We start from the raw sequence: 17,050 nt of genomic DNA, 5'->3' as shown, positions 1-17,050 counted from the left end.
ATTGGTTTACGGTGAGTCAGAATCCATTAGATTGCATTGGGTTTTATTTTTAGTTAGATTTTTGGTTATCATTTAATTTGTATACTTCTCAGCAGTTACTAAAGTTTTCATATTGTACATAGATTTTTAATGTTATCATAAATAAAATAATACTTTTTGGAGGAAGCTAAGTAAAATGCATTCAGTAGTTGAAATATCATTATAGTATATGTATTTACTTAAAACAAAATTGCTGAATTTATGTTCTTAATCTTAAACCTCTATGTTTTAAATTTTTTTCGTACTTTCCCTTTAATATTCTGTGGGTTGACCTGAAATTAATGGTGCAAGAAAGGACAATCACTGTGTGATAGATATTTGGGTTCCGTAGGAATCTTGTGTGAATGGATCTGCCCTTATTATAAGCAAAAAGCTTAACTCTGGCATTAATGAGAACTAATCATGTTAAATTTTTCAGCCTACTGAAGCTTAACACTGACCTCTTTTATCAAAAGGATAGCTATAAACAGACATCATGTCATGAATAACACCACTAGAATTCTATGCACTACTGTCTCTCATTTGTTATGAGGAAAGGGAAATTAAAAAAACACAATATTATGCTAAAAGTGCTGTGTGTGTGTGTGTGTGTGAAAGAATATGTATATTTGTGTTTCCACTTATGGATACAGTAATAGAATCAATAACTTGAATAAGTTCAACAACAATAAATCATAGAAATGGCAAAAATAAAAGGAGATCTAAAGAGTGGCTGTCACAATATTTAAGAGGGTAATTCCAATAGTATTGCTACAAAAGCATAGAAACGTTTTATTAAGAAAAAATGATCAAAATATGAAACTATTGCTTTTCTGCATATCCTCCATTTAGGGCCTGTGGACTTCTGAAGGCAGTACCTGCACCTCTCTAACCTTTCCTTGAATAACGGTGCACTCTTAGTGTTAGACCAATTCAAAGAGTTGATGTTAGCATCCTAATGTGAATCAAAGCATGTTTCTTTGGGTGTGAGGAACAAAATGTAGTCTGACAGGTCCCATAAATCAGCATTTGCTGTCCTTGAGAATGAACAGAGATATCATTGTGAAAGCCAGACAATGAATAAGGGAGTGAGGAGAACAACGGAAGCAGTTGAGTGATGGTGTTTGCAAAGAATATTGAAATTACCACGAATATAAGAAGAACAAAGTAGCCAGTCCTGGAGAAAGTATCCTCAAGATGCTCTTTTGAAGTAAAAATGGAGAGAATTCTTTTCATGTACTTTCATGTACCCAGCCCCCGCCACCCACCCACCACCCCAAAACACACAAAAAACCAAAGACCTACCTCTTGATGTTTTGTCATTTGGGCCTATTCCTAGAGTGATTTGGGCACTGATTCAGAAAATTGCATTAGATAGACTGCATCAGCTCAGTTTCATAGACATGGTTGGAATTATAAAATTTTAGTCTGCTCTTTAAAAGACCCCCTCTGTAGAATCAGGATGTCATAACAATATTTCTTATATAAATAGAAATTTTATGTATTTAAATGACTGTGTATAATGTACACTGTTTCACAATTAGATCTTGTAACCATTCACATTTTCCATTAGCTACCACAGCTCACAGAGGGTGAGTCTTGCATGTCTGATATTGTACGAGGTCAAGAAAATAGGGGCAGCAACAGTGATATCCATACAAATTCACATAATGAATATTTTGACCAGAATTAATTGACTGTTCTGATCAGGGACTTAAATCTTTCCAATGAGTCTTCTCAATCACTTGTCTCTAGACTAAAGGAAAAGAATGTGTTTCAGCATCAGAAACTTTCTGAAGAAAATTGGTATTTCAGAATATCATCCAAGAGGGGGCATATTTTCATCAATAGTTGAAAACACTGTTTGAAATGTATTTTTTTAATGTAAGCAAGAAGTATGGTTCTACTCCAATCAGTCCCTCTACCAGGATGAATACAGAGTACAAGACCATCATTTTAATCTTCGAAAAGACAAAGTGCCAAGACCATCAAAGGGTGGTTTCTGTAGACTTAATTTTCTTCTCAGTCACCAAAGTAGCTACATAGAATACCCTTGCTTTTTTTAAAAAATCAATTTATTGGGGCTCATACAATTCATCACAATACATAGATCAATTGTGTAAAGCACATCTATACATTTGTTGCCCTCATTATTCCCAAAATTCGCTTTCCTCTTGGGTTCCCGGAATCAGCTCATTTTCCTTTTTTCCCCTCCCCCTCCCTTCCTCCTCCCCTCTCCCCCATGCACCCTTGATAATTTATAAATTATTATTGTATCTTATATTACACTGTCTGGCGTCTCCCTTCACCCACCCCTCTGCTGCCCATCCCCCAGAGAGGAGGTTATATGTAGCTCCCTGTGATCAATTCCCCCTTTCTACACCCCCTTTCCCTCCTGAATACCCTTGCTTTTTATGCTTTTGGAATTGTAGAGACAAGCATGAACACTGGGCAAGAAAAGATAGGTCTCCAAATATATGGTGGTTAGAAGACAAAATGTAATCAATGACCTTTGGGTAGCACAAGATAGAAACATATTCCCACCATTACATATAAAGGTAGACTTGAAACAATGTGTAAGGACTTGAATAAAGATGGTTCATGCATTGATACAAAGCACTTGCGTTACCTGCACTTACCATGGAAAAACTCAAGGCAGGAATTTTGAGGGTTCACAAATCAGACAACTTATAAATGATACACATTTCATAGTATCAATGAATGGGATAGGATCATGTGCTAGTCTTCCTTTATGGGAAACAAGATGGCAGAAAATGCTTTTGCATTTCAAAAAGCTTTGCTGTAACATTAAAGTCCATTGTTGGCATAGTCACTTAGATCAATTTCCAGATGTATTAGGCCAGGTTGTCTAGACAAACAAATCAAGTGACACGCATCTCTATATAAAAAAGAGCTTTATATCAAGAGATAATGATACATCAGGAAGGCATTCTAGCTCAGTCCAATTGATGTGCATAAGTCTGATGCTAGCCCATAACAAACTGGTATAGTAAACCTAATGATAGTCCAACTAAAAATGGCTTATAGCCATTCAATTTAGTTTGTTAGTATCTCGGGTATCAAACTGTATGCATTTCATTTTCATGACATACAATTTTATTAGATTCATATTCTTTATATTCTACATTTTTATTTTTAATAAATGTTTATAGCTGTTAGACCCATTTTGAGATATGCTCCATCAATAAGTGAAAGCTACACTTCATGTGTGTTATTATAGTCAACTCTACTTTGAAGATACAGCTCTTCCTCAGTGTTATTTTGGGTTCCTAAATGAGGGGTTCATCTTCCAGCACTATTATCTGACAATGTTTCATTGCTATTCATAAGGTTTCAGTAGCTACAGCTAGGTGGTAATATCTTGTAGAGCTGAATCGAGGTTTTCCAGATGATTATGGATTTGAATTATGGTCCTGGTAAAGAATATTAAAAGATATCTGGTCTGCTGAAAGAACAAACCCATTTTTCTTGGAAGAAACACTGCCAGAATTCTCCTTAGAGGCAAGGATGGGAAGACTTTATCACATATTTTGAACATGTTATCAAGAGAGACCAGCCCCGTATAAAGAACTCATGCATGATAAAGTACAGGTGTGGGGATAAAGAAGAAAGCCCTCAACATGATGGATTGACAAATGGCTGCAACAATGGGCCCAAAATCAAGAATACATTTGAGGATGGCATAGGACTGGGTGAAGTTTCATTCTGTTTCTCATGGAGTCACTATGAGCCAGAACATACTGGAAGGCACCTAACAACAATAAACCAGGAGCAATATATGGTGCTCTTTCTCTACTAGATAGAATCCATGGGTCCAGGCATCAAAGGATGGAAAGGGGAGAGGCTCTGCTCAATGTAACTCCTAATGCCCCACGTACAAAATGTTTGAATTGCTCCCTCACAGAATGTTTGCTTCCTTTCACTGTGTACATTTTCTCTTCCTATCTGGAGATCTTAATTCTAAATACTCCTAATGGGAGACATGATACAGATTACATTAACTATAAATTAATAAATAATCCCCATCTTTGGTCCTTATCACTTGGAAAAGCAAGTAAAAATGAAGATATCATATCAGATAGTGTGATTGATTCTGATTACCAAAGGAACTTCAACTGACATTACATAATGCGGCAGTTACATAATCTCCTGTCAACTTGAGCAAAGGGGTCGAGTCTAGCCTGTGAATCAGGTCACAGCTTGATGACCTCATGTGGAGGCATGAAAGAGATAAATAACTCACTGGCCAACTCACTCCTCCTGCCTTCTCTTTCCTGCTGTTGAGACACTCAGAAAGCTGGAGGAGACACGTGGAGACCTGTACCAGCGTTGAGATGCGTCCACTCCCACTGGATCCACAAGACCTTCTTATCCACTGGCCTGTGATCTTCCTGCATTCAGCATCATTGCATGTGCTGCATGAATTCAAGAGGTATTTATTGACTAGTATTGGACATATGGGCTAATATCGAACTTATGGACTTGATTTGGACTGGGTTGGGATGTTTTCTCAATATACAATTGCTTTTTATATAAAGCTTTTTCTTATCCACATATGATTGTCTATGAATGTGTTTCTCTAGTCAATCCAGACTAACACACATAAGGAAAATGAAGAATAGTCTGAGCTTTAGGAGATTCTTTATAATATCTACTAATACTATTATACCAATGGTTAAAGTCAATGGAAAACTATAGCAACACAATGCTGAAATAATGACTAATGATCCAAGTCCTTTAAGAATGACGGTATGGTTCACTCCACACGGCAAAGTACCATGACAAGCTGATGGGCTTGTTTTTATCAAAAGGTATATAGGATGTGTGTTCAAAGCACCAGCTTTGATATTGTTGTAGAAACAAGGTATCAGTTGTGGAAACAAGGAAGTATCAGTTGTGGAAACAAGGACTTTAATATGTATAAGTATTTCCTCACTGTGTGTATGCATTAGGTATTTTGTATTGTTAACATAAAATACAGCATATAAATTGCATTAGCAATGTTTGCTTGCACAGAACTTAGGCAGATCAAATTTGGCACATAAATAATTTTATAATGTCTTCATTTAGAAATTATGCATGGTTGAGGAGAAATAGATAGATCTCAAGTTGACAAGGGGTATACTGTTGGTTTTATATAAACTTGGTTGGCCCAGAATTCTCAGTGGTTTGGCATTTAAAATCTAATAATCCCCCATGATGTGACTTTATTGAGAGTGCAGCCTGCTTCTAACGGTTTTTGTAGCATTTGGATCCTGCATCTGATTTGTCATCTAACCTCTGGTTATTTAAACTTGATCCATCAGCCTGCTGTTTTGCCTGCCAAGCATGGCAGTTGTCTGCATTCTTATAAGTCAACATTGGATTCATATACTTTTACACCCAGAAGTCTGCTGTCAGACGTGTGGAGCTTGGGTTCATCAGCCCTGCAGCTACATGAGTCAAAGAAGCCTGCACCCTCACAAACATTTCATGGACTATGAACTTGCCTGCCTCTACAATTGTGTATATATACAAGGGATTACCCAAAATGAAAACAGAAAAAAGCTTCACCAGGCATTTCCGCTAGGCAAGCATCAAGCAACTCACTCTGAGTTGGTGCATTCACTGCCGTCACCTGGGAAGGTTCTCTCTAGTCACAGTTAATTTTTTTCATAAAAGCAGTTTTGCTTGAAGCTCATTTTTTCCGATGGCCAATTTAATAGAATAGCATGTGGCTGTGACATTTTTTTTCCTGTTTGGGAAAAATGCTACAAAAACTGTTGTGATGTTGAACAAAGTTTACAAGGACAGCACTATGGGAAAAACTCAAGTGTATGAGTGGTTTTCTCATTTCAAAAATGGTGAAATGTCAAAGTGTATGTTCGCTTGTATAGGTAAGGTCATTCGCTGCATTAAATCCAAGATAGATAAACCCTTCAGAAATCATAATGGGAATAATGACTGTGGGTACAGGATGAGAGGGGAAGCAGGAAATTGATAGCAATGATGACTGTCTAACCCCACTCAAGGGAATGAATAATAGAATTATAGGAGAATGGATACATTTGATGGTGTAAGACATGGCAAAGTAATAATAACAATAATATACAATATAATAATAAGGGTTCCTGGGGAGGTAGAGTGGAAGAATGAGGAGATAAAGGGCAGCTGATATCAAAGCGTTCAAGAAGAAAGAAAAGCAATGTTTTGAAAATGATGGTGGCAGAAACTGTACAGTTATGCTTGATCTAATTGAATTATGATTGTTATAATATGTGTAAGAGCTCTCAATAAAATTATTAGAACAAAAAAGATGAAATATTGAATGATGATAAACCTCATTTTAGACATCAGTCAACTTCCTAAATAGACTGAAATGTCTACTCATAATATGTCTGAAATTTCATCCACAAGGTCACAGTGTTTATCAAGCTTTCTATTTAGAAGTTCTGAAAAGATTGCATAACAGAGAGTTACAAAAAAAGCCTGATTTGTGTTTGAAATTGCTACCATGACAATGGACCTGCTCATGCAGCCATCTCAGTGCACCAGTTTTTGGCAAAAATCAGCACGCTTCTCTTGCCCAACCACTACTCATCTGACCTCACTCTGTGCAACTTCTTTTTGCTTCCATGAATGAAGAGGGACATGAAAGGACGGTGATTTGAAATTGTAGGAGAGGTGAAGAAAAAACAAGGAAGGTGCTGTCAGCCATCCAAACAGATGAGTTTGAAAAAAGTTTCCAAGAATGGAATCACAAATTTGACAAACATATAAAGTGTAGTGGAGAGTATTTTGAAGGTGATCAGGTTGTTTTGTGAAAAGCATTAAATTCATAGCTTTGAAAAATTCCATCTTTTGGAGGGTACTCCCTTGTACACACATTTATATAAGTTTTAAAGATTTTGCTTTTCTAGAATTCCTAGTCTAATGAAATGGAATACAGACAATATTTGTTCTCTTTCATCTCTCATCTTATTTCTGATTTTCCATTTCCTATTTCCATAAATTTAACTTTCTACAATTACACTTTTTTTTCTCACTCAGCCTAGTCCTTGAGATCTATATGAGAGACATTTCCATCAGGAAGCATTTGCTTCCATCTTTGAAAATCAAATTTGAAATCAGGTGTAGTGGACAGTCTTACAGATAATTTTGCTTAAGGGTACTTTAATCTACATATGTAGAATGACCTATAATGGGGAGATATTCCAGCTTCTCGGGACATAGAGTTAAACTGGGTGGTATCTTCTAGTCATATTAAGTGTATTTTGGCATTCTATAAAGTCACTGCATTTGAGTTGAGTCTGATTCATAGGGCCATTATAGGACAAGGTGGAACTGCCCCTGTGGATTTCCAATACAAAATCTTTATGGGAGTAGAAAGCCTCTTCTTTCTACCTTTGTTGTCAGGCTGTGGTTGGCATTTATATGTAATGGTAAATAATATTCACAGTGATAAACCAGGAAATATAGTTCATATGTTAAAAGTCTGGAGAGTAAATTGATTAAAATATAAAGGTAATATTTATATTTCATTTTCCAGACATGGAGAAATCCCTTGCAACAGACTTCTTTACTAACTGTAGGAAGAGACAGAATATTTTATCTAGGAGCACAGAGCTTAATGATACCAAAGTAATGGACATCTGAAAGTGTTTCAGGAGCATTCTGGTTAAACTGTAAACCAGAACATAGAGCTATCTCATTCAATGGACATGAATTTAACCTGGAAGTACAAAGAAAAATGCCCAGATAAAAGTTGCAAATCAAAGAATAATTTGGGTGACAAATGGTATGATCTAGAAGAATGAAAACCTTTATTTCATGACAAAGGAGAGAAAAGAAGAAAGGATGGGAAGGAGGGAGGAAGTGAGGGAGGAAGGAAGGAAGGAAGGAAGGAAGGAAGGAAGGAAGGGAGGAAGGAAGGAAGAAAAGGAAAAGTATTATGGATAATACTTGAGATTTTAGATACTTGTAAAAACACATACAAGAAGAAATAAAAATTAATTGGAATTTTCCAAACAGGAGGAGACTATGATCAGGTGATGGCTCTGCATTGCACACAAGCCACTCTGACCCTTATAGAGAACAGCGGCCCTGAGCAGCTGTCAGATCAGCATTGAACTGCTAACTGCAAGGTTGGCTGCTCAAACTCACCTGCTGCTTTGGGAGAGGTTGTTTGAGGTTGTTTGCTTCCATAAAGGTTTACAAAGCACCAGAAACCCTATACAGGGTCCCTATGAGTTGAAATCAACTCAATAGCAGTAGGTTCTGAGATCCAGATATTTTTTTACAATTCCAGATTCATGTATGAAATATTAGTAATTCTTTGCTCTGTAGTGTACAAGAGAACTGTTAATCTACTTCCTCAACCTGAAATTTTCTACATAACATGATTTTCTCTGATTTAGCATCCATTCTATAGCTCAGGTTGAAGTATTTGGCAACATCTCTGATTTCTCAGTTTTATTACATCCCACATTCTAATTAACTTCAGACGTCATTGCTTCTAACTTCAACCATAACATTTCCAAATTTTTATCAACTCTTCTGGTATTTTATTTTTGTTTGTCTTATTTTCCTTGGATTACCCCTAAATCTTCAAACTAGTTTTTTCTTAATATGTACTTTTATCATTCACTCTCAAAAAATAAGGGAGAATAATTATTTTAAAATTACATATCTCAGGTCCTAATAAAAATAATTTAAAATATTTCCTAATAAAACTAACAAAATTCTATTGCTTTAAAATAACATTTCAGAGAAAAAGAGCAAAATAGCACAGAGTGAAATTCCATTTTTGGTCTTCTTCCTGAGCTTCACTGGCAATTTATATTTGAATATGTATTTTATAGAATCTTCTGTCAACTACTTTTTTATATCATCTTCAAAAAGATGGAAATTTCAACAATCATCAATAGTTACTTAGGACTTTTTATTGGGGATTGGAAAGATTTTATATTTTTCAGATTTGGTTGTAAAGAAAATCATTACACAGTTCCATTCTATATGATTCTGAGAAAATATGAATAGCTTTTTATTACTCTAGTATAGTTTTAATAAGTTTACTGGCTATGAAAAGCAAGTAATATGACCTTTATATTTTCTTCTCTGTGAACGATAATTTCTATCAGATAAAAATGACACTAATCATGATAAGCAAGTTTTCACTATAAGTATTTGTTCATGTTTCAGCATTATGGTGCAAATAAAGAATTATATAAAGATCAGTCTTTGATTTTAATTTAAATGGATTTTGCTGGTAAACTGGATTTTTTTATGCTTCATAAGGATATATTTCATATAGCAAGCCGAATTGCCTACCTTTACAAATTGATATGGAGCAGGAGGGAAACTTCATTTCATGGAAACGTTTTAATATCTCCACAGAAATGTAAAATTTACTCTCCAATCTTCTGTGGTTCTACTGCGTTAAGAAATCTATTTAGCTAAGCAAATGAAATAGCTTGCATTTAGGCATGCCCGCCTGTGCTTCTCTATAGTGTTACATGTTAATACATTTAGTCTATGCAACATTGTCAGCGGTTTTAAATATAACCACATGCCTTTATACAATTGCATAGGTATTCTGTTCATAATTTCGCTACTTGTAATGAATTTGATAAATCAGCAAGTATTATCTAAACTTTAGTGACATAGAATAAATATATCAAACCTGCATTCTGGAAAATTTACATTTTCAGGTCTAAACAATCTTGCTCAATGTTAATTCAGTTGAATTTTTGAAGATCTTAAGTTTTCTAGATTTTTGAGAAGATAATTCCTAGCCATTCCTATATTTAAAATGATAATTGCTATTAAACGTTGCCTTAGCATAGATTATAAATAACACAAATTTTAAAATATCGATGAGACTTCAAATTATGCAAACCTATGAAATTAGGCAAAAGTATCGATACATCATTTACCAAATAACTAGCAGTCTGTAGAAGCTGCTTAATAGATATATATATATATTAACTATGATTTACAATCCTTCAGTGACTGATGATGGTGTGCTTCTTCCACGTGGACTTAGTTGACATCGCATTTAGATGGCTGCTTGTCTGGAGACAAGCCTTTAAGACTCCATGTCATGTGACAGACAGGCCCCATCTGAATATTCACCACATTTTGCTATAGCACCATATCTTCTGTGTTCCTTTCTTGAGGGTGAGTAAGGAGCAGGGCCATGATTTAGTGGGAGCCCAAGACCAATTTCTGGATCTATGCCTTTTAGCTGTTGGTGGTGGTGTTATTGGGAGTGAATACATATGTCATATCATTCCATAGTTCAATCATCACAAGCAGAATTGTACAATTACTTTCATAATTAACCTCCATACACTTTTTGATCGTGGACTCCTTAACTTTGTCTTTCTTCTATCTCCCCACCCCCTTCTAGTACCTCCCCTTTTCCCAGAAACCCTTCTTCTATTCGCTATCCCTATAGGCTCATCAACCCTGGGTTTCGCTTACCCAAAAAACAGTAAAGCGACACCACTTCAAGTGGGTAAGTCCCAAAGGCATAGCACCTCAAGATGCACACTAATAAGAACAAACTTGGCGGACACTGTTGATAGGATCACAAACTATATGGCATCTTTGAGTTATTAAATACAAACTTTGCTTAAGTCATGATATGTTGTATTATGACAAGCCCCCACTAGTCTGAAGCATGAGTTTTTATTTGTCTAAACAATTTGTGATAATTGACTTTGGTACTAGTTTAGGAATTAAAATGTGACTTGAGCCCCATTCATGAGATGAGAGATTTCATAAATGGAATTGGGGGGGACATTCTCTTTCCTTTGTGTGATTAATAATCACAAAAGACCTTGCTTTATCATTCTTTTTCTTTTGTTTTAAATGTAGTTTTGTTATGGTCGGGACATTAGCAGCCATTTTGAGGCCATGAAGTGACAAGACTAATTACAAAAAGGCTAACAGAAAATTTTGGAAAGCTAATAAGAAATTAACTATATCAAAAAAAGAAGAAATTATACAGTTCTTGTATCAAAACTAAAATCACTTATATCTGGATTCTTTGATTAAAGAAACAACAAAATACCTTTGTTTAGTCTTGCTTCAGTTTTATACACTTATCTTAATTCATACGATTTCTTTTATTATTTGAAAAAATGAATCCCAAAGAAGCAATGCAGTGAACAGTGACTGATATTTTGAATGATAAATAAAATAATAGCTAACATATAATGTTTAATTGCTATCGTTCTTTTATATTGGTTATTATCTTCTTATTTCTTATAGTAATTTTATAAAATATATCATGATATTATAATACTCAGAAAAGAAAAGACACAGGGAATTAAGTAAGCCCATAAGGTTGAAAATGGCAAATTCTCATTTAACCTGTTCCAAAGCTCAAGTTATTACCCCAAAATTGGGCCATCCAAAAATGGATATTGTAGTTGTTACATAATCTTTTGTCAATTTGAAACTTAAGAGTGGAGAAGTGGAGTTTAGCCTGTCAGTCAGGTCGCAGCTTGAGGACCTCATTTGGAGGTGCTAAGGAGATAAATAGCTCATTGGAGGCGGGACACACACTCACTCACTGGGAGAAATTGCAGCTGACAAGACACATGGAACTATGCTAGTCCCTGATCTGGAGGAGTCATGTAGAGACCCCTGCCAGAGTTGAGTTGCTTATATTGTCACTGGATCCACAAGACTTTTCACCTATTGACCTGTGATTTCTGACATTCAGCATCATTGCATGTATTGCGTGAGTTTGAAGAGGAATTTATAGATTAGTATTTGACATATGGGCTAATATTAGAATTAAGCACTTGATCTGGTCTGAGCTGGGATGTTTTCTCAACATTCAATTGTTCATGTATGTAAAGTTCTTTCTTATACACATATGAGTGTTTCTGAATTTGTTTCTCTATTCAACTCAGACTAACACAGATATATAGAAACAAAGAAGCTGGAGGTTAGATCACTTATCTAAAACCTGCATAAAAAGAAGTGTTAATAAAATAATTTCACTTACAAAATGAAGGAAAATAACACAAAATAAAGTAATGTTTATGGTTTGTTATAAAGTTGTATTACTATTATCTTACAGTCTCTATACTACAAGAGGACTTTAAAAAGTCATGTAAAAATTCCATTCTTTTTAATGCCATTTTTCCATGAACTTTTTGAAGCTTTTTCTTATATTTCATTTCAGTTAAAAAGTGTGCTCATAGATGCTTTTTAGATAACTATGATTAAGATTATTTTTGAAAAATTTACTTTTTTTGCTCTTTATGTTTACAGTTGTATATATAAGTTTTAATTTTTTGTCCAGTACTAAAAAACCTAAAATAATAAACATCTCCATTTGTGTTCCTTTCATGAAATATTATTTGACATTAGGAAAAACTTAGAAATTGTATTTATTGAAATATTTAAATGAACATGAACCTGTGATTTAACATAATTTGGATTCTCATTCCTTCATAAATAACTTTGATAAGAAACATATAATTATGAGAGATTATATTTAATATTTGGACTTAGTTGAAGAATAGGAGATTGGACATAAGGTAGGAAAATATTGCATGTGGAAGAAAATAAGAGAAACTGTCTTCAGTTACACATACACATTGTGGATCCCAGGAACTTCTAATAAAGTTTATGTTAAAGAAAAAAATTAACAAACTTCACAAAGGTAAAAGTGAAAAAAAAATTTACTCAGATGTTATCTTTACCATAGACTTGAGCATTATGTAGAATGTTATTAAATTTTAAGAACAAAAATGTAAGTGAATTTCTCCTTATCCCTAAGACTGTTTAAGGATGAGCTTAATCTATTAAAAATGTATTTTTCAATTTACATGCTACCTAGTCCTTTAGCTATATGATATATAACCCTGAATGCTTGATTTGCTGCTTATGTATTTACTCTGCAATAAATAATCATCATTCCTTTCATTTTCTTTCATTTTATCCTTTAAATAATTTCCTGAGAGTTCTGTTAATTATCCTACCTCAGATAATTTACACATAGATATGTTGATAATTATATATAGAGAGAGGTCATGGAGCATATTAACAACAATAAATTGTGAAGCTTATAAAATACTTCAATTTAAGTAAGTTCTAATCATATGGAATACTTCAACTTAAGTGAGTACTAATTGCATGGAACCATTTGTGAACTAATTAATTGCTGGAATAATTTTACCTAATCCTTGTCATGTGAATGAGTTATTTTTAATCCATATTACTAATTGTCTTTCATACATATTAAATTTATGTTTATCATCATCATCCAAATTAATTATACATTTCTTAGTTTACTTTTAGCTATTAACTTGTAACCTAAATATTTAGAGACTGAAAAGACATCTTGAAGTATAACTGAAAGTGCTTGCATAATATACATACATTTTTTTTTACACAGAAAATTGTTATTTCAATAGGATACCTTGTGTAATATGATACAGTAGCTCAAAAATGATTAAGGGAAATGCCTATGCTTTTTTGGGACCGCACAGAACTATGTTTGTGGTCAACAAAAACATTTTCAGGCCTGTTGCCTAGCAACCTGCATGCATGGAAAAATTACTTTGCATCAGTTCTTACAGAATATGAGCTTAAAGAATTAAATTCTTTAACCCTGGTTGGTTTCATTTCTGTTCAAGAATTACACCAACAATATTGATTTGGTTGGTTTCTAATTTTATTTATAGTTTTGATTTCCTTATTAATTTTTTTATAAAACTACGGTAAGAAAAACACATCAATATTAGAGAAAGAGATAGGAGGAAGGAAAAACATCATACATAGGTGCAAATAACCATTTCATTACATATTAGGGAAAATAAATGCTGATCATTATTACTATGATTTACTAGTTTGTCTTTTGTGTGTGTTTGGGTAGTTTTGTCTATTTACTGCTAGCTTCTTTTGAAGCATGCCTTTAGTGAATTACACGCACGATAACCTGAGGTGGAAAGACTAAAACAGGTAAGGACACATGTAAGTCCTTTTCCACCCTTATTCTGTGACGGAGCATCCGGCACCGTTGTTCAGCATGGTTTGAACCAACCTGTCAGACTTCTAAAGAAAAAGACGGCAGCCTGTTTTCACGAAGACAACCCACTGGCACTGAGCCCACAGTCCACATCCTGAAGTTCCTATGAGCTAGTCCTGGCTCTTTTTTTTATGAATCAGAACTGAGTCAAGGGCACCGGGTAGGGTATGGACTTGTTTATTAGAACCCCTTTTACAAGTTAAATATTTCTACTTGAATCCTATGCAAAATAGGCTCCTAATGCCTTTAGTGTACAACAATGGACCACTTTCATTTTATTTTCTCTGTAATGTTCTAAGAATTCAAAAAAGTCTAGCTAACTATAGCAAATGACATTAAACAATATCATAAAATTATAAAAGTTGGTGTTTATGCATTAATTATAACGGATGACGTTCTTACATAAAAAATAAAATTTACATATACCACCGCATTTTGTCATCCTTATTCCTATTAATGGAACCATTATGTTGTCATTCCCTATGCTTATAATCAACCGATATTTAGCAAAGTGTACTTCTGTTGCGATAGGCAACCTTGTCTTGCTTATGGAGACATTGGTGGTTCTGTGATAGAATTTTCACCTTCCAGGAGAGAGACCAAGGTTCTATTCTTAGTCAGTGCACAAAATAAACAGCCACCTTTCATCTTTAAGTAGTAGCATTCCCGTAGCTGTGGCCTTGAATAGATTTCAGCAAGTCGAAACTAGAATAAGCTAGGACAAATGGTCTGATGGTGTGTTCCTGAGAATCTGCCAAGGATCGCATATGTATCCCAAATGCCTGCATCTAATCATAGGGATAAGAGATGAACATGAACAGTTCATTCAGTTTTGAAGGATCCAATTAATCATGTGCAGACTTGATGTCATATAGCAACAGCTACAACCATTCAAATTGGCCTTTCCATGCAACTTTTGCTCTGGAAACTGCGGATAATGCTTCTACAGTGTGTTTTTTAACCATCACTGTTCCTGTTGTTTGAAACAAAATCAGGTCGCTCAGACTCATAACAACTTTATGCAAAGTAAAACAAATCACTCCTCTGTGTGAAGCCACTCTCCCAATTGTTATATTTGTTGGAGCCAGTGTATGGACATATCTCCTTTAGAGCCTTTTTTTCTCTGATCCTCTGCTGTATCAAGGATAGTGCCCTTTTACAAGAACTGCTCTCTCCTGGAGGAGTACTGGTAGCTTAGTGGTTATCAGTTTACTTTGGTTTTTGAGTTATCTCCTGATAATATGTCTCTGTTAGGCTAAGTTGTCTCAAAAATGAATGAACTAACTAACTAATTAACTAACTGCCAGAGATTTTGACTCATAGCCATGTTTAGGACAGAGGCTAGAACTGTCGCTGTAGGCTTCTAGGACTATTACTACCAGACAATAAAGCCTTATCTTTATCCAGAAGATCAGTGGTTTCTAACTGCTGACCTTGAGATTAGCAGCCCAATGCATTACCCAGTATACCAGAGAAGCAAAATCAGTGATGCTTACGTATATGTAAGTTTGTAACAAGAAAATTGCTTACATAATTGTAGAAGTGGCTCGCAGGACTGTTGAAGTCCAATCTAGTTCAAGTGTGAGAGTCAGATATTAAGCTGGCAGCTTCTCCTGCCTCACCTAACTGTGGAGGTAGATGAGTCCCAAGGCAAGAAGACAAATGAAGAAACAGGAAGATGAAGCGGGAAGACCACGGGGTGATGAATGCAGAGGTGGTTGAATCCAAAGTCAGAAAGTCAGGTTGTGCCCCCAAAATCCAATCAATTCCAGGTTATAGGGCAATATGGCTGTCCATTGGCTTAAGTCCAAAGAAGCAAAGTTTGATGAGCCAGACCAAGCAAGAAGTCAGCAAGCTTGTCCATAGTGTCCACTTACATTGGTATTAGGCCACACCCCCAAGGCTGTGCCTGCGTTAGGGACTTGCTCATCATGGAGCTGAATACATTATATTACATCATATTATGGTGAATTAGTAGTCCAAACCATTGAGATTCTTGCCTCAGAAAATTATCAGAGAAGCTGGAGTATACAGAGGAGAGATGGCATCAGAATTGTAGGCAGGCTTATTAACAACCCGCTATATACAGATGGCATAGCTTGTTGTTGAAAGTGAGGAGGAATTGAAGCATTTACTGATAAAGATCAAGGATTGTACCCTTAAGTATGAAATACAACTCAATGCAAGGAAAACCAAAATCCCCATAACTGGGCCATAAAATAACATCATGATAAGTGGAGAAAAGGTTGAATTTGTCAAGGATTTTGTCTTGGTTGGTTCCACAATCAATGCTCCTGGGAGCAGCAGTCAAGAGGGCAACAGTGAATTAGATAAATCTGCTGACCAAGACCTCTTTAGCTATTGAAGAGCAAGGATGGTACTTTGAGGATTAAGGTGAGTCTGAACCAAGCCACAGTATTGTATCACATGCATGTGAAAGTTCAACATTGACTCAAGAAGCCCATATAAGAATAGATGTGTTTACATGGTGATGCTGGAGAAGAATATTAAGCATATCATGGACTACTAAAAAGACAAATCAATTTGTATTGGAAGAAGTAGGGCCAGAGTGCTCCTTAAAAGCAAGAATGAGGAGACTTATCTTACATACTTTGGACATATGGTCGGGAGAGACCAGTTCCTGGATAAAGACATCATGATTGGTAAAGGAGAGTGGCAACGAAAGAGAGGAAGACCGTGGACAAGATACATTAACACAGTGGCTACATGAATGAGCTCAGGCATAGGAATGATTGTGTGGGTGATACAGGACCATGTAGTGTGTCCTTCTGTTGTGCACAGGGTCACTTTGGATCACAGCCCCCTCGATGGTACCTACCACCACCAACATACAATATAATTTATGTAATTCACATTGTGTTATATAAGTCTGCTAAGACTATATTAAATAAAATAAGAGGCTGTACTCAAAATAACAAAATTAATAATGGGAATTATTCAAATCCAGAAATGAAATGA

Source organism: Echinops telfairi, unplaced genomic scaffold (assembly GCF_000313985.2).
Source record: "Echinops telfairi isolate 266 unplaced genomic scaffold, ASM31398v2 ScPeMD7_2;HRSCAF=8, whole genome shotgun sequence".
In the NCBI taxonomy this organism is placed as follows: Eukaryota; Metazoa; Chordata; class Mammalia; order Afrosoricida; family Tenrecidae; genus Echinops; species Echinops telfairi.
This window is presented reverse-complemented; position numbering follows the sequence as displayed.